At 55.7% G+C, this 11697-nt stretch overlaps 9 non-coding genes across 9 annotated transcripts; 5 read left to right on the top strand and 4 right to left on the bottom strand.

Annotated features, from left to right (window-relative positions):
- The first annotated feature begins 896 nt into the window (after window positions 1-896).
- LOC138236733 (U1 spliceosomal RNA) lies at window positions 897-1060 on the top strand. Its single transcript, XR_011188801.1, has one exon. It is a non-coding gene; the product is annotated as a U1 spliceosomal RNA (small nuclear RNA).
- Window positions 1061-1696: 636 nt separating this feature from the next.
- On the bottom strand, window positions 1697-1815 carry LOC138236715 (5S ribosomal RNA). Its single transcript, XR_011188784.1, has one exon. It is a non-coding gene; the product is annotated as a 5S ribosomal RNA (ribosomal RNA).
- A 1775-nt stretch (window positions 1816-3590) lies between these two features.
- LOC138236738 (U1 spliceosomal RNA) lies at window positions 3591-3754 on the top strand. Its single transcript, XR_011188806.1, has one exon. It is a non-coding gene; the product is annotated as a U1 spliceosomal RNA (small nuclear RNA).
- Window positions 3755-4390: 636 nt separating this feature from the next.
- LOC138236714 (5S ribosomal RNA) lies at window positions 4391-4509 on the bottom strand. The gene has a single exon (XR_011188783.1). It is a non-coding gene; the product is annotated as a 5S ribosomal RNA (ribosomal RNA).
- Window positions 4510-6297: 1788 nt separating this feature from the next.
- LOC138236730 (U1 spliceosomal RNA) lies at window positions 6298-6461 on the top strand. Its single transcript, XR_011188797.1, has one exon. It is a non-coding gene; the product is annotated as a U1 spliceosomal RNA (small nuclear RNA).
- Window positions 6462-7097: 636 nt separating this feature from the next.
- Window positions 7098-7216, bottom strand: LOC138236713 (5S ribosomal RNA). Its single transcript, XR_011188782.1, has one exon. It is a non-coding gene; the product is annotated as a 5S ribosomal RNA (ribosomal RNA).
- A 1807-nt stretch (window positions 7217-9023) lies between these two features.
- Window positions 9024-9187, top strand: LOC138236740 (U1 spliceosomal RNA). Its single transcript, XR_011188808.1, has one exon. It is a non-coding gene; the product is annotated as a U1 spliceosomal RNA (small nuclear RNA).
- Window positions 9188-9824: 637 nt separating this feature from the next.
- On the bottom strand, window positions 9825-9943 carry LOC138236737 (5S ribosomal RNA). Its single transcript, XR_011188805.1, has one exon. It is a non-coding gene; the product is annotated as a 5S ribosomal RNA (ribosomal RNA).
- Window positions 9944-11234: 1291 nt separating this feature from the next.
- On the top strand, window positions 11235-11376 carry LOC138236657 (U4 spliceosomal RNA). Its single transcript, XR_011188730.1, has one exon. It is a non-coding gene; the product is annotated as a U4 spliceosomal RNA (small nuclear RNA).
- Window positions 11377-11697: the final 321 nt, after the last annotated feature.

Below are 11697 nucleotides of genomic sequence, written 5' to 3'. Positions count from 1 at the left end.
ATCTAGTCACCGGGGAGAAACGATACAAGTGAAGGATTGCTCGGCTCTCGGCACTTGAAAAGACCGACAAATGTCTCGTTCCCGCCGGAGCTGAATGTACCCGCATGTGTGGTGTCGTCTTCTTCCCCCGCCCCGCTGTGTTTGCTGTATTGTCTCTGAAGCCGGCCCCCCCGAGACGAGACGGGCTGTTCCTGTGCCCCAATTAACACTTTACAGGTGCCATTCCCCGGCATTGTGGCCATTGTCGGTGCTCACACGCGATAAGATAAGGCGGAGGAGAGCGGGGCATGCCCAGCGGCAGACATTCAAGGAGGGGGTAGTGCGAGGTGAGGTGAGGTGCGACACGCCGGAGCCCCGACGCAGCTAATGCGGAGCACTTGTTGGACTGGCATCGAAAGGACGTGTGCGCACGGAGCGAGCCTTCCCTGCGGCGGAGCGTGGGAACTTTCTCCCCCCCTCCCGCTGCAGGAGTTGTGTGCACTGCAGCGGTGCCGAGAGAAAAGCACAGAAGGCAGCAGGCTCTGGAGAGCAGGTAAGAGACGGAGCCTTGTGGGCAGGCGAGCAGGCCCGTTTTTTGGAAATTGCTGAAAAGGTTTGTTCGGTGTGTGGCAGGCGCACGTCGCGAGCTTGCGTGGCGATCTGCCGGTCTGGAGTTATGCAAATGAGGTCGAATTGCATCCCGGGACATGCTGCGAATGCGCAACGGCGACTGCAGATGTGTAGGAAACGGCGCGCTCGTTTTCTCGTTTTGCCCACACTTTTGAGTGTTAGTGTGGCGTGTGAGTGTGTGAAAGAGTGGGCCCAGCAGGAGGCGGTGGCGTGCGGGGCGAGGAGGTGGCCTAGGCTGCGCGATTTGTGCTGTGGGTGCGGGCCGCTTGCAGGGGCCTGTTTAACTCATACTTACCTGGCAGGGGAGATACTTTGATCAAGAAGGAGGTTCACCCAGGGCGAGGCTTGGCCATTGCACTCCGGCTGTGCTGACCCCTGCGAATTCCCCAAATGTGGGAATCTCGACTGCATAATTTCTGGTAGTGGGGGACTGCGTTCGCGCTCTCCCCTGATGTGCTTGGTCCAAAATCAGATACGGGAGGGTTAGGACACCACGAGCTGCGTGGCTGCGGAAAGATCCCGGTTCGACAGGAGTGGACGCCGCTGCTGGTTCTCGCTGGCTTTTAGTTAGGGGTCCGGAGAAGCATCTCAAGCTAGTTCCACTACTCCTTCCGGACGTTCATTCCCTTTTCAAAGTCAGTCGTTTTGCTGTAGTCTGCGTTCTTTAGGCTGATTATCGAGGTTAGCCTTTATTTGGTCATGGGGGGCCTCGGTACTGTATGCTGAGTCTAAAGACAGTTTCACCCGTTTTCTGATTGCTCGGTTCTGTACCAGTGCAGACATGTCAAACAGTGAATGGCTGTACCTCTACTGTATCCATGCTCAATGAATGAAATCGGTAACAAATGAATATATGTCTAGTTATACGAAAAACGAGTGGTTTATCGACTCATCTTCATTTGCAGATTTAGAAGCAGCTTCGATATTCGTTTTACAGACGGGTTTTTTTTTTTGAATATGGGTCACACACATGCCACAGCAACAAAACATCTCTAGAGATGAGGCTATAGATCACCTTTCCATCCTGCAGGTTTTCCTCCCAAAGCCTACGGCACCAACGGCGACCCCTGCTGGCCGGGAGAGCAAAAGCTTACAGCACCTGGTATTCCCAGGCAGTCTCCCATCCAAGTACTAACCAGGCCCGACGCTGCTTAGCTTCCGAGATCAGACGAGATCGGGCGTGTTCAGGGTGGTGTGGCCGTAAGCGAAAGCCCCGGCGCCTGACTCGCTACTTGAAGCTGTGTGTGGCGGGGGTTCCGTGCCCCCCGAGCGGGACTGAAGGATCGTTCGTGTGCAACTCTTTGGAAAGGAGCTGCTTTCCAAATCGCATTGCGTGCCTGGATGTTGGCGAATGCGCTCCCTTGTGTTGGCTCGTCCCGCACTGGAGGAGGACAAACAATCTGCACGGAGGAGCACCAGGCAAGCCTTCACCAGACAAAAACCTCCAGTGCACAGCACTCTGGAAACATTTCGGGGCTTTCGCGTGTTTATTTCAGCACGTAAAGCGCACCGGTCCAACACGTCGGCTGGGCGCGCGGCGCCTCCGCCCTCTTGTGGCCTTGCGGCGTCAGAGCAAGAGGCTCCTTCTCGCTGCCCTTCCGCTGTGTTGCAGGACCCGGAGCGCGCACTTTGTGGGGGGCGGGGGACCGCGTTCGCGCTCTGCCCCCGGTCTCTTGCGCGAGTACTAAATCTCACGGACAGGGGGGCCTCGTCATTGATTGTTACAGGTGAGACGGGGATTAGGAGGAGACCCCAACTGATGGGTAAAGGGGAGCACTAACACCAGAGGGACACCCCCGGCGTCTCTTTTTGAGAGACGCCCTGGGGTTTCCTAATGGCCAAGGAGGGTCGGGACCTCGGTTTGACCTCTGTTTGTGCAGCAGAGTGTCGCCATCAGGAGGCTGGGGCGTAAGAGAGCCACACAGCCCGCAGGGTGAGCGCTCCCTACTGGTCCCAGTCACACCTCTTGCAGGAGCAGCAGCAACCGGAGCTTTTCCGGGGTGGAATCTCCCATCCGGGTGCCGGCCAGGCTCACACCTGCTGGGCTGCCCCGGGGGTGAGCCCAGTCGAGAGTCGCAGGGCCAGATCTAGTCACCGGGGAGAAACGATACAAGTGAAGGATTGCTCGGCTCTCGGCACTTGAAAAGACCGACAAATGTCTCGTTCCCGCCGGAGCTGAATGTACCCGCATGTGTGGTGTCGTCTTCTTCCCCCGCCCCGCTGTGTTTGCTGTATTGTCTCTGAAGCCGGCCCCCCCGAGACGAGACGGGCTGTTCCTGTGCCCCAATTAACACTTTACAGGTGCCATTCCCCGGCATTGTGGCCATTGTCGGTGCTCACACGCGATAAGATAAGGCGGAGGAGAGCAGGGCATGCCCAGCGGCAGACATTCAAGGAGGGGGCAGTGCGAGGTGAGGTGAGGTGCGACACGCCGGAGCCCCGACGCAGCTAATGCGGAGCACTTGTTGGACTGGCATCGAAACGACGTGTGCGCACGGAGCGAGCCTTCCCTGCGGCGGAGCGTGGGAACTTTCTCCCCCCCTCCCGCTGCAGGAGTTGTGTGCACTGCAGCGGTGCCGAGAGAAAAGCAAAGAAGGCAGCAGGCTCTGGAGAGCAGGTAAGAGACGGAGCCTTGTGGGCAGGCGAGCAGGCCCGTTTTTTGGAAATTGCTGAAAAGGTTTGTTCGGTGTGTGGCAGGCGCACGTCGCGAGCTTGCGTGGCGATCTGCCGGTCTGGAGTTATGCAAATGAGGCCGAATTGCATCCCGGGACATGCTGCGAATGCGCAACGGCGACTGCAGATGTGTAGGAAACGGCGCGCTCGTTTTCTCGTTTTGCCCACACTTTTGAGTGTTAGTGTGGCGTGTGAGTGTGTGAAAGAGTGGGACCAGCAGGAGGCGATGGCGTGCGGGGCGAGGAGGTGGCCTAGGCTGCGCGATTTGTGCTGTGGGTGCGGGCCGCTTGCAGGGGCCTGTTTAACTCATACTTACCTGGCAGGGGAGATACCTTGATCAAGAAGGAGGTTCACCCAGAGCGAGGCTTGGCCATTGCACTCCGGCTGTGCTGACCCCTGCGAATTCCCCAAATGTGGGAATCTCGACTGCATAATTTCTGGTAGTGGGGGACTGCGTTCGCGCTCTCCCCTGATGTGCTTGGTCCAAAATCAGATACGGGAGGGTTAGGACACCACGAGCTGCGTGGCTGCGGAAGGATCCCGGTTCGACAGGAGTGGACGCCGCTGCTGGTTCTCGCTGGCTTTCAGTTAGGGGTCCGGAGAAGCATCTCAAGCTAGTTCCACTACTCCTTCCGGACGTTCATTCCCTTTTCAAAGTCAGTCGTTTTGCTGTAGTCTGCGTTCTTTAGGCTGATTATCGAGGTTAGCCTTTATTTGGTCATGGGGGGCCTCGGTACTGTATGCTGAGTCTAAAGACAGTTTCACCCGTTTTCTGATTGCTCGGTTCTGTACCAGTGCAGACATGTCAAACAGTGAATGGCTGTACCTCTACTGTATCCGTGCTCAATGAATGAAATCGGTAACAAATGAATATATGTCTAGTTATACGAAAAACGAGTGGTTTATCGACTCATCTTCATTTGCAGATTTAGAGGCAGCTTCGATATTCGTTTTACAGACGGGTTTTTTTTTTTGAATATGGGTCACACACATGCCACAGCAACAAAACATCTCTAGAGATGAGGCTATAGATCACCTTTCCATCCTGCAGGTTTTCCTCCCAAAGCCTACGGCACCAACGGCGACCCCTGCTGGTCGGGAGAGCAAAAGCTTACAGCACCTGGTATTCCCAGGCAGTCTCCCATCCAAGTACTAACCAGGCCCGACGCTGCTTAGCTTCCGAGATCAGACGAGATCGGGCGTGTTCAGGGTGGTGTGGCCGTAAGCGAAAGCCCCGGCGCCTGACTCGCTACTTGAAGCTGTGTGTGGCGGGGGTTCCGTGCCCCCCGAGCGGGACTGAAGGATCGTTCGTGTGCAACTCTTTGGAAAGGAGCTGCTTTCCAAATCGCATTGCGTGCCTGGATGTTGGCGAATGCGCTCCCTTGTGTTGGCTCGTCCCGCACTGGAGGAGGACAAACAATCTGCACGGAGGAGCACCAGGCAAGTCTTCACCAGACAAAAACCTCCAGTGCACAGCACTCTGGAAACATTTCGGGGCTTTCGCGTGTTTATTTCAGCACGTAAAGCGCACCGGTCCAACACGTCGGCCGGGCGCGCGGCGCCTCCGCCCTCTTGTGGCCTTGCGGCATCAGAGCAAGAGGCTCCTTCTCGCTGCCCTTCCGCTGTGTTGCAGGGCCCCGAGAGGGAACCCGGAGCGTGCACTTTGTGGGGGGCGGGGGACCGCGTTCGCGCTCTGCCCCCGGTCTCTTGCGCGAGTACTAAATCTCACGGACAGGGGGGCCTCGTCATTGATTGTTACAGGTGAGACGGGGATTAGGAGGAGACCCCGACTGATGGGTAAAGGGGAGCACTAACACCAGAGGGACACCCCCGGCGTCTCTTTTTGAGAGACGCCCTGGGGTTTCCTAATGGCCAAGGAGGGTCGGGACCTCGGTTTGACCTCTGTTTGTGCAGCAGAGTGTCGCCATCAGGAGGCTGGGGCGTAAGAGAGCCACACAGCCCGCAGGGTGAGCGCTCCCTACTGGTCCCAGTCACACCTCTTGCAGGAGCAGCAGCAACCGGAGCTTTTCCGGGGTGGAATCTCCCATCCGGGTGCCGGCCAGGCTCACACCTGCTGGGCTGCCCCGGGGGTGAGCCCGGTCGAGAGTCGCAGGGCCAGATCTAGTCACCGGGGAGAAACGATACAAGTGAAGGATTGCTCGGCTCTCGGCACTTGAAAAGACCGACAAATGTCTCGTTCCCGCCGGAGCTGAATGTACCCGCATGTGTGGTGTCGTCTTCTTCCCCCGCCCCGCTGTGTTTGCTGTATTGTCTCTGAAGCCGGCCCCCCCGAGACGAGACGGGCTGTTCCTGTGCCCCAATTAACACTTTACAGGTGCCATTCCCCGGCATTGTGGCCATTGTCGGTGCTCACACGCGATAAGATAAGGCGGAGGAGAGCGGGGCATGCCCAGCGGCAGACATTCAAGGAGGGGGCAGTGCGAGGTGAGGTGAGGTGCGACACGCCGGAGCCCCGACGCAGCTAATGCGGAGCACTTGTTGGACTGGCATCGAAAGGACGTGTGCGCACGGAGCGAGCCTTCCCTGCGGCGGAGCGCGGGAACTTTCTCCCCCCCTCCCGCTGCAGGAGTTGTGTGCACTGCAGCGGTGCCGAGAGAAAAGCACAGAAGGCAGCAGGCTCTGGAGAGCAGGTAAGAGACGGAGCCTTGTGGGCAGGCGAGCAGGCCCGTTTTTTGGAAATTGCTGAAAAGGTTTGTTCGGTGTGTGGCAGGCGCACGTCGCGAGCTTGCGTGGCGATCTGCCGGTCTGGAGTTATGCAAATGAGGCCGAATTGCATCCCGGGACATGCTGCGAATGCGCAACGGCGACTGCAGATGTGTAGGAAACGGCGCGCTCGTTTTCTCGTTTTGCCCACACTTTTGAGTGTCAGTGTGGCGTTTGAGTGTATGAAAGAGTGGGCCCAGCAGGAGGCGGTGGCGTGCGGGGCGAGGAGGTGGCCTAGGCTGCGCGATTTGTGCTGTGGGTGCGGGCCGCTTGCAGGGGCCTGTTTAACTCATACTTACCTGGCAGGGGAGATACCTTGATCAAGAAGGAGGTTCACCCAGGGCGAGGCTCGGCCATTGCACTCCGGCTGTGCTGACCTCTGCGAATTCCCCAAATGTGGGAATCTCGACTGCATAATTTCTGGTAGTGGGGGACTGCGTTTGCGCTCTCCCCTGATGTGCTTGGTCCAAAATCAGATACGGGAGGGTTAGGACACCACGAGCTGCGTGGCTGCGGAAGGATCCCGGTTCGACAGGAGTGGACGCCGCTGCTGGTTCTCGCTGGCTTTTAGTTAGGGGTCCGGAGAAGCATCTCAAGCTAGTTCCACTACTCCTTCCGGACGTTCATTCCCTTTTCAAAGTCAGTCGTTTTGCTGTAGTCTGCGTTCTTTAGGCTGATTATCGAGGTTAGCCTTTATTTGGTCATGGGGGGCCTCGGTACTGTATGCTGAGTCTAAAGACAGTTTCACCCGTTTTCTGATTGCTCGGTTCTGTACCAGTGCAGACATGTCAAACAGTGAATGGCTGTACCTCTATTGTATCCGTGCTCAATGAATGAAATCGGTAACAAATGAATATATGTCTAATTATACGAAAAACGAGTGGTTTATCGACTCATCTTCATTTGCAGATTTAGAGGCAGCTTCGATATTCGTTTTACAGACGGGTTTTTTTTTTTGAATATGGGTCACACACATGCCACAGCAACAAAACATCTCTAGAGATGAGGCTATAGATCACCTTTCCATCCTGCAGGTTTTCCTCCCAAAGCCTACGGCACCAACGGCGACCCCTGCTGGCCGGGAGAGCAAAAGCTTACAGCACCTGGTATTCCCAGGCAGTCTCCCATCCAAGTACTAACCAGGCCCGACGCTGCTTAGCTTCCGAGATCAGACGAGATCGGGCGTGTTCAGGGTGGTGTGGCCGTAAGCGAAAGCCCCAGCGCCTGACTCGCTACTTGAAGCTGTGTGTGGCGGGGGTTCCGTGCCCCCCGAGCGGGACTGAAGGATCGTTCGTGTGCAACTCTTTGGAAAGGAGCTGCTTTCCAAATCGCATTGCGTGCCTGGATGTTGGCGAATGCGCTCCCTTGTGTTGGCTCGTCCCGCACTGGAGGAGGACAAACAATCTGCACGGAGGAGCACCAGGCAAGTCTTCACCAGACAAAAACCTCCAGTGCACAGCACTCTGGAAACATTTCGGGGCTTTCGCGTGTTTATTTCAGCACGTAAAGCGCACCGGTCCAACACGTCGGCCGGGCGCGCGGCGCCTCCGCCCTCTTGTGGCCTTGCGGCGTCAGAGCAAGAGGCTCCTTCTCGCTGCCCTTCCGCTGTGTTGCAGGGCCCCAAGAGGGAACCCGGAGCGCGCACTTTGTGGGGGGCGGGGGACCGCGTTCGCGCTCTGCCCCCGGTCTCTTGCGCGAGTACTAAATCTCACGGACAGGGGGGCCTCGTCATTGATTGTTACAGGTGAGACGGGGATTAGGAGGAGACCCCGACTGATGTGTAAAGGGGAGCACTAACACCAGAGGGACACCCCCGGCGTCTCTTTTTGAGAGACGCCCTGGGGTTTCCTAATGGCCAAGGAGGGTCGGGACCTCGGTTTGACGCCTCCCCCGAAGGACGGCGCCTGTTTGTGCAGCAGAGTGTCGCCATCAGGAGGCTGGGGCGTAAGAGAGCCACACAGCCCGCAGGGTGAGCGCTCCCTACTGGTCCCAGTCACACCTCTTGCAGGAGCAGCAGCAACCGGAGCTTTTCCGGGGTGGAATCTCCCATCCGGGTGCCGGCCAGGCTCACACCTGCTGGGCTGCCCCGGGAGTGAGCCCAGTCGAGAGTCGCAGGGCCAGATCTAGTCACCGGGGAGAAACGATACAAGTGAAGGATTGCTCGGCTCTCGGCACTTGAAAAGACCGACAAATGTCTCGTTCCCGCCGGAGCTGAATGTACCCGCATGTGTGGTGTCGTCTTCTTCCCCCGCCCCGCTGTGTTTGCTGTATTGTCTCTGAAGCCGGCCCCCCCGAGACGAGACGGGCTGTTCCTGTGCCCCAATTAACACTTTACAGGTGCCATTCCCCGGCATTGTGGCCATTGTCGGTGCTCACACGCGATAAGATAAGGCGGAGGAGAGCGGGGCATGCCCAGCGGCAGACATTCAAGGAGGGGGCAGTGCGAGGTGAGGTGAGGTGCGACACGCCGGAGCCCCGACGCAGCTAATGCGGAGCACTTGTTGGACTGGCATCGAAAGGACGTGTGCGCACGGAGCGAGCCTTCCCTGCGGCGGAGCGCGGGAACTTTCTCCCCCCCTCCCGCTGCAGGAGTTGTGTGCGCTGCAGCGGTGCCGAGAGAAAAGCACAGAAGGCAGCAGGCTCTGGAGAGCAGGTAAGAGACGGAGCCTTGTGGGCAGGCGAGCAGGCCCGTTTTTTGGAAATTGCTGAAAAGGTTTGTTCGGTGTGTGGCAGGCGCACGTCGCGAGCTTGCGTGGCGATCTGCCGGTCTGGAGTTATGCAAATGAGGCCGAATTGCATCCCGGGACATGCTGCGAATGCACAACGGCGACTGCAGATGTGTAAGAAACGGCGCGCTCGTTTTCTCGTTTTGCCCACACTTTTGAGTGTTAGTGTGGCGTGTGAGTGTGCGAAAGAGTGGGCCCAGCAGGAGGCGGTGGCGTGCGGGGCGAGGAGGTGGCCTAGGCTGCGCGATTTGTGCTGTGGGTGCGGGCCGCTTGCAGGGGCCTGTACAACTCATACTTACCTGGCAGGGGAGATATCTTGATCAAGAAGGAGATTCAACCAGGGCGAGGCTCGGCCATTGCACTCCGGCTGTGCTGACCCCTGCGAATTCCCCAAATGTGGGAATCTCGACTGCATAATTTCTGGTAGTGGGGGACTGCGTTCGCGCTCTCCCCTGATGTGCTTGGTCCAAAATCAGATACGGGAGGGTTAGGACACCACGAGCTGCGTGGCTGCGGAAGGATCCCGGTTCAACAGGAGTTGACGCCGCTGCTGGTTCTCGCTGGCTTTTAGTTAGGGGTCCGGAGAAGCATCTCAAGCTAGTTCCACTACTCCTTCCGGACGTTCATTCCCTTTTCAAAGTCAGTCGTTTTGCTGTAGTCTGCGTTCTTTAGGCTGATTATCGAGGTTAGCCTTTATTTGGTCATGGGGGGCCTCGGTACTGTATGCTGAGTCTAAAGACAGTTTCACCCGTTTTCTGATTGCTCGGTTCTGTACCAGTGCAGACATGTCAAACAGTGAATGGCTGTACCTCTATTGTATCCGTGCTCAATGAATGAAATCGGTAACAAATGAATATATGTCTAGTTATACGAAAAACGAGTGGTTTATCGACTCATCTTCATTTGCAGATTTAGAGGCAGCTTCGATATTCGTTTTACAGACGGGTTTTTTTTTTTTGAATATGGGTCACACACATGCCACAGCAACAAAACATCTCTAGAGATGAGGCTATAGATCACCTTTCCATCCTGCAGGTTTTCCTCCCAAAGCCTACGGCACCAACGGCGACCCCTGCTGGCCGGGAGAGCAAGAGCTTATAGCACCTGGTATTCCCAGGCGGTCTCCCATCCAAGTACTAACCAGGCCCGACCCTGCTTAGCTTCCAAGATCAGACGAGATCGGGCGTGTTCAGGGTGGTGTGGCCGTAAGCGAAAGCCCTGGCGCCTGACTCGCTACTTGAAGCTGTGTGTGGCGGGGGCTCCGTGCCCCCCGAGCGGGACTGAAGGATCGTTCGTGTGCAACTCTTTGGAAAGGAGCTGCTTTCCAAATCGCATTGCGTGCCTGGATGTTGGCGAATGCGCTCCCTTGTGTTGGCTCGTCCCGCACTGGAGGAGGACAAAGAATCTGCACGGAGGAGCACCAGGCAAGTCTTCAGTGCACAGCACTCTGGAAACATTTCGGGGCTGTCGCGTGTTTATTTCAGCACGTAAAGCGCACCGGTCCAACACTTCGGCCGGGCGCGCGGCGCCTCCGCCCTCTTGCTGCCCCTGCAGCTGCTTCACTTTTCCCTTTAGTTGCCATCGATTTTTTTGTAGTGCTATACATATACGATTGAGGTATCTTAGAGTTCTCCTTCGAAGACCCAGCACTCTCTTTTCTTTTCCCAGTGTTACTCATATCGGACTTTTTAAACCTAAAAAAAAATCGTTTTTTTTCTTTCAATTATAACTGAAGTTTAAACAACTAGTGTTAAGTCCTTATTTTTCTGTAGTCAAAAAAAGCAAAAATTAACATTCAGGTCATGAAAAACTCAAAAAAACTCCCCAACCACTAAACTTTACCTCCCACCTGAGCGCCATCTTGAACGCCCCTACCACCAGAGAATGCTCACGATTTCGGAAGCTGTCTCCGGGACGTGCTGATTCCACACATCCTGAATAAATCATGATATTGTTAGTTGCTGTAGCTAGACGTTCAAATGAGTTTCATGGCCAGATGGACTGTTTCCTCCAGCGGTATAATATTGCAGTGAGACAGCACGATGCCTGCAAGACTATGTCACGCTAAACGCCACAGATTGTGTTTGTCCGTTCGTGTCAGTCGTCCCGCAGCCACGGGAAGTGGGACACAAACATGCTGCAATGCTTTCAAGACGTTAGGATTTGTTTGTGCAACATCCAAGAGGAGTACTTGTGGCTTGAATGTGAACTGTACGTGCCCGCCCCCTTTCCTCTGTAGTGCATGAGTTCCTCCCGGCATGCCCTTCGTCATTGTTCTGTCATCTTGTATTTAAAGGGTTGTATTTCTGCTGCTGAAAATAAGCAACGGTTTTCTCACAACGCCCTTTGTTCCCAACGGAGCCCTTGTCTGTCATGAAATTCTTCAAAACCTCAAGCTAGAAGAAGAAGAAGACGACAAATATGAAGCGTTATAGCAACGACATGCCATGACACGATCGATAACGATTTCCATAGGATCCCCGCGGTTGCCTGGCAACTGTCAGCTTTGCGCAGTGGCAGTATCGTAGCCTGTGAGGTTTAGCCGAGGCGCGATTCTTGCTAGTTGAAAACTTTTCCCAATACCCCGCTTCCGCCGGTTTGCAATACAATCGGCGAAAGCAATTTTTGACAGTCTCGTCAGAGACTGAGCAAGGTGTTTAAAGACAGATTTGGTCACGGTGATATCATGGTAGAAAGAAACGAACTTGTTACGTGTCAACAGAAACGCTCTTTAGCTCTTTCAGCTTTATGCAGAGAACAGCGTCTGTCGAGATTACTTTTGTGTCAGCGCGAAACGCCGTGTGCTTGTCAGTATGATTTCATATTGCTCGTAGCGGCGCCTGGCTTTTGTCTGTCAAACGTTAGGTTGCGCTTCTTCATGCTGCATCGTCGGCATGAGTGGAGCATTTTAAACGTCTGTACTTACTGCGCCCCATAAGAAATCGTTTGTCCCCATTCAAAAGAG

Source organism: Lepisosteus oculatus, unplaced genomic scaffold (genome assembly GCF_040954835.1).
Source record: "Lepisosteus oculatus isolate fLepOcu1 unplaced genomic scaffold, fLepOcu1.hap2 HAP2_SCAFFOLD_93, whole genome shotgun sequence".
Classification (NCBI taxonomy): Eukaryota; Metazoa; Chordata; class Actinopteri; order Semionotiformes; family Lepisosteidae; genus Lepisosteus; species Lepisosteus oculatus.
The sequence above is the reverse complement of the archived record's forward strand: the minus strand, read 5'-3'. Positions and strand labels throughout refer to the sequence as shown.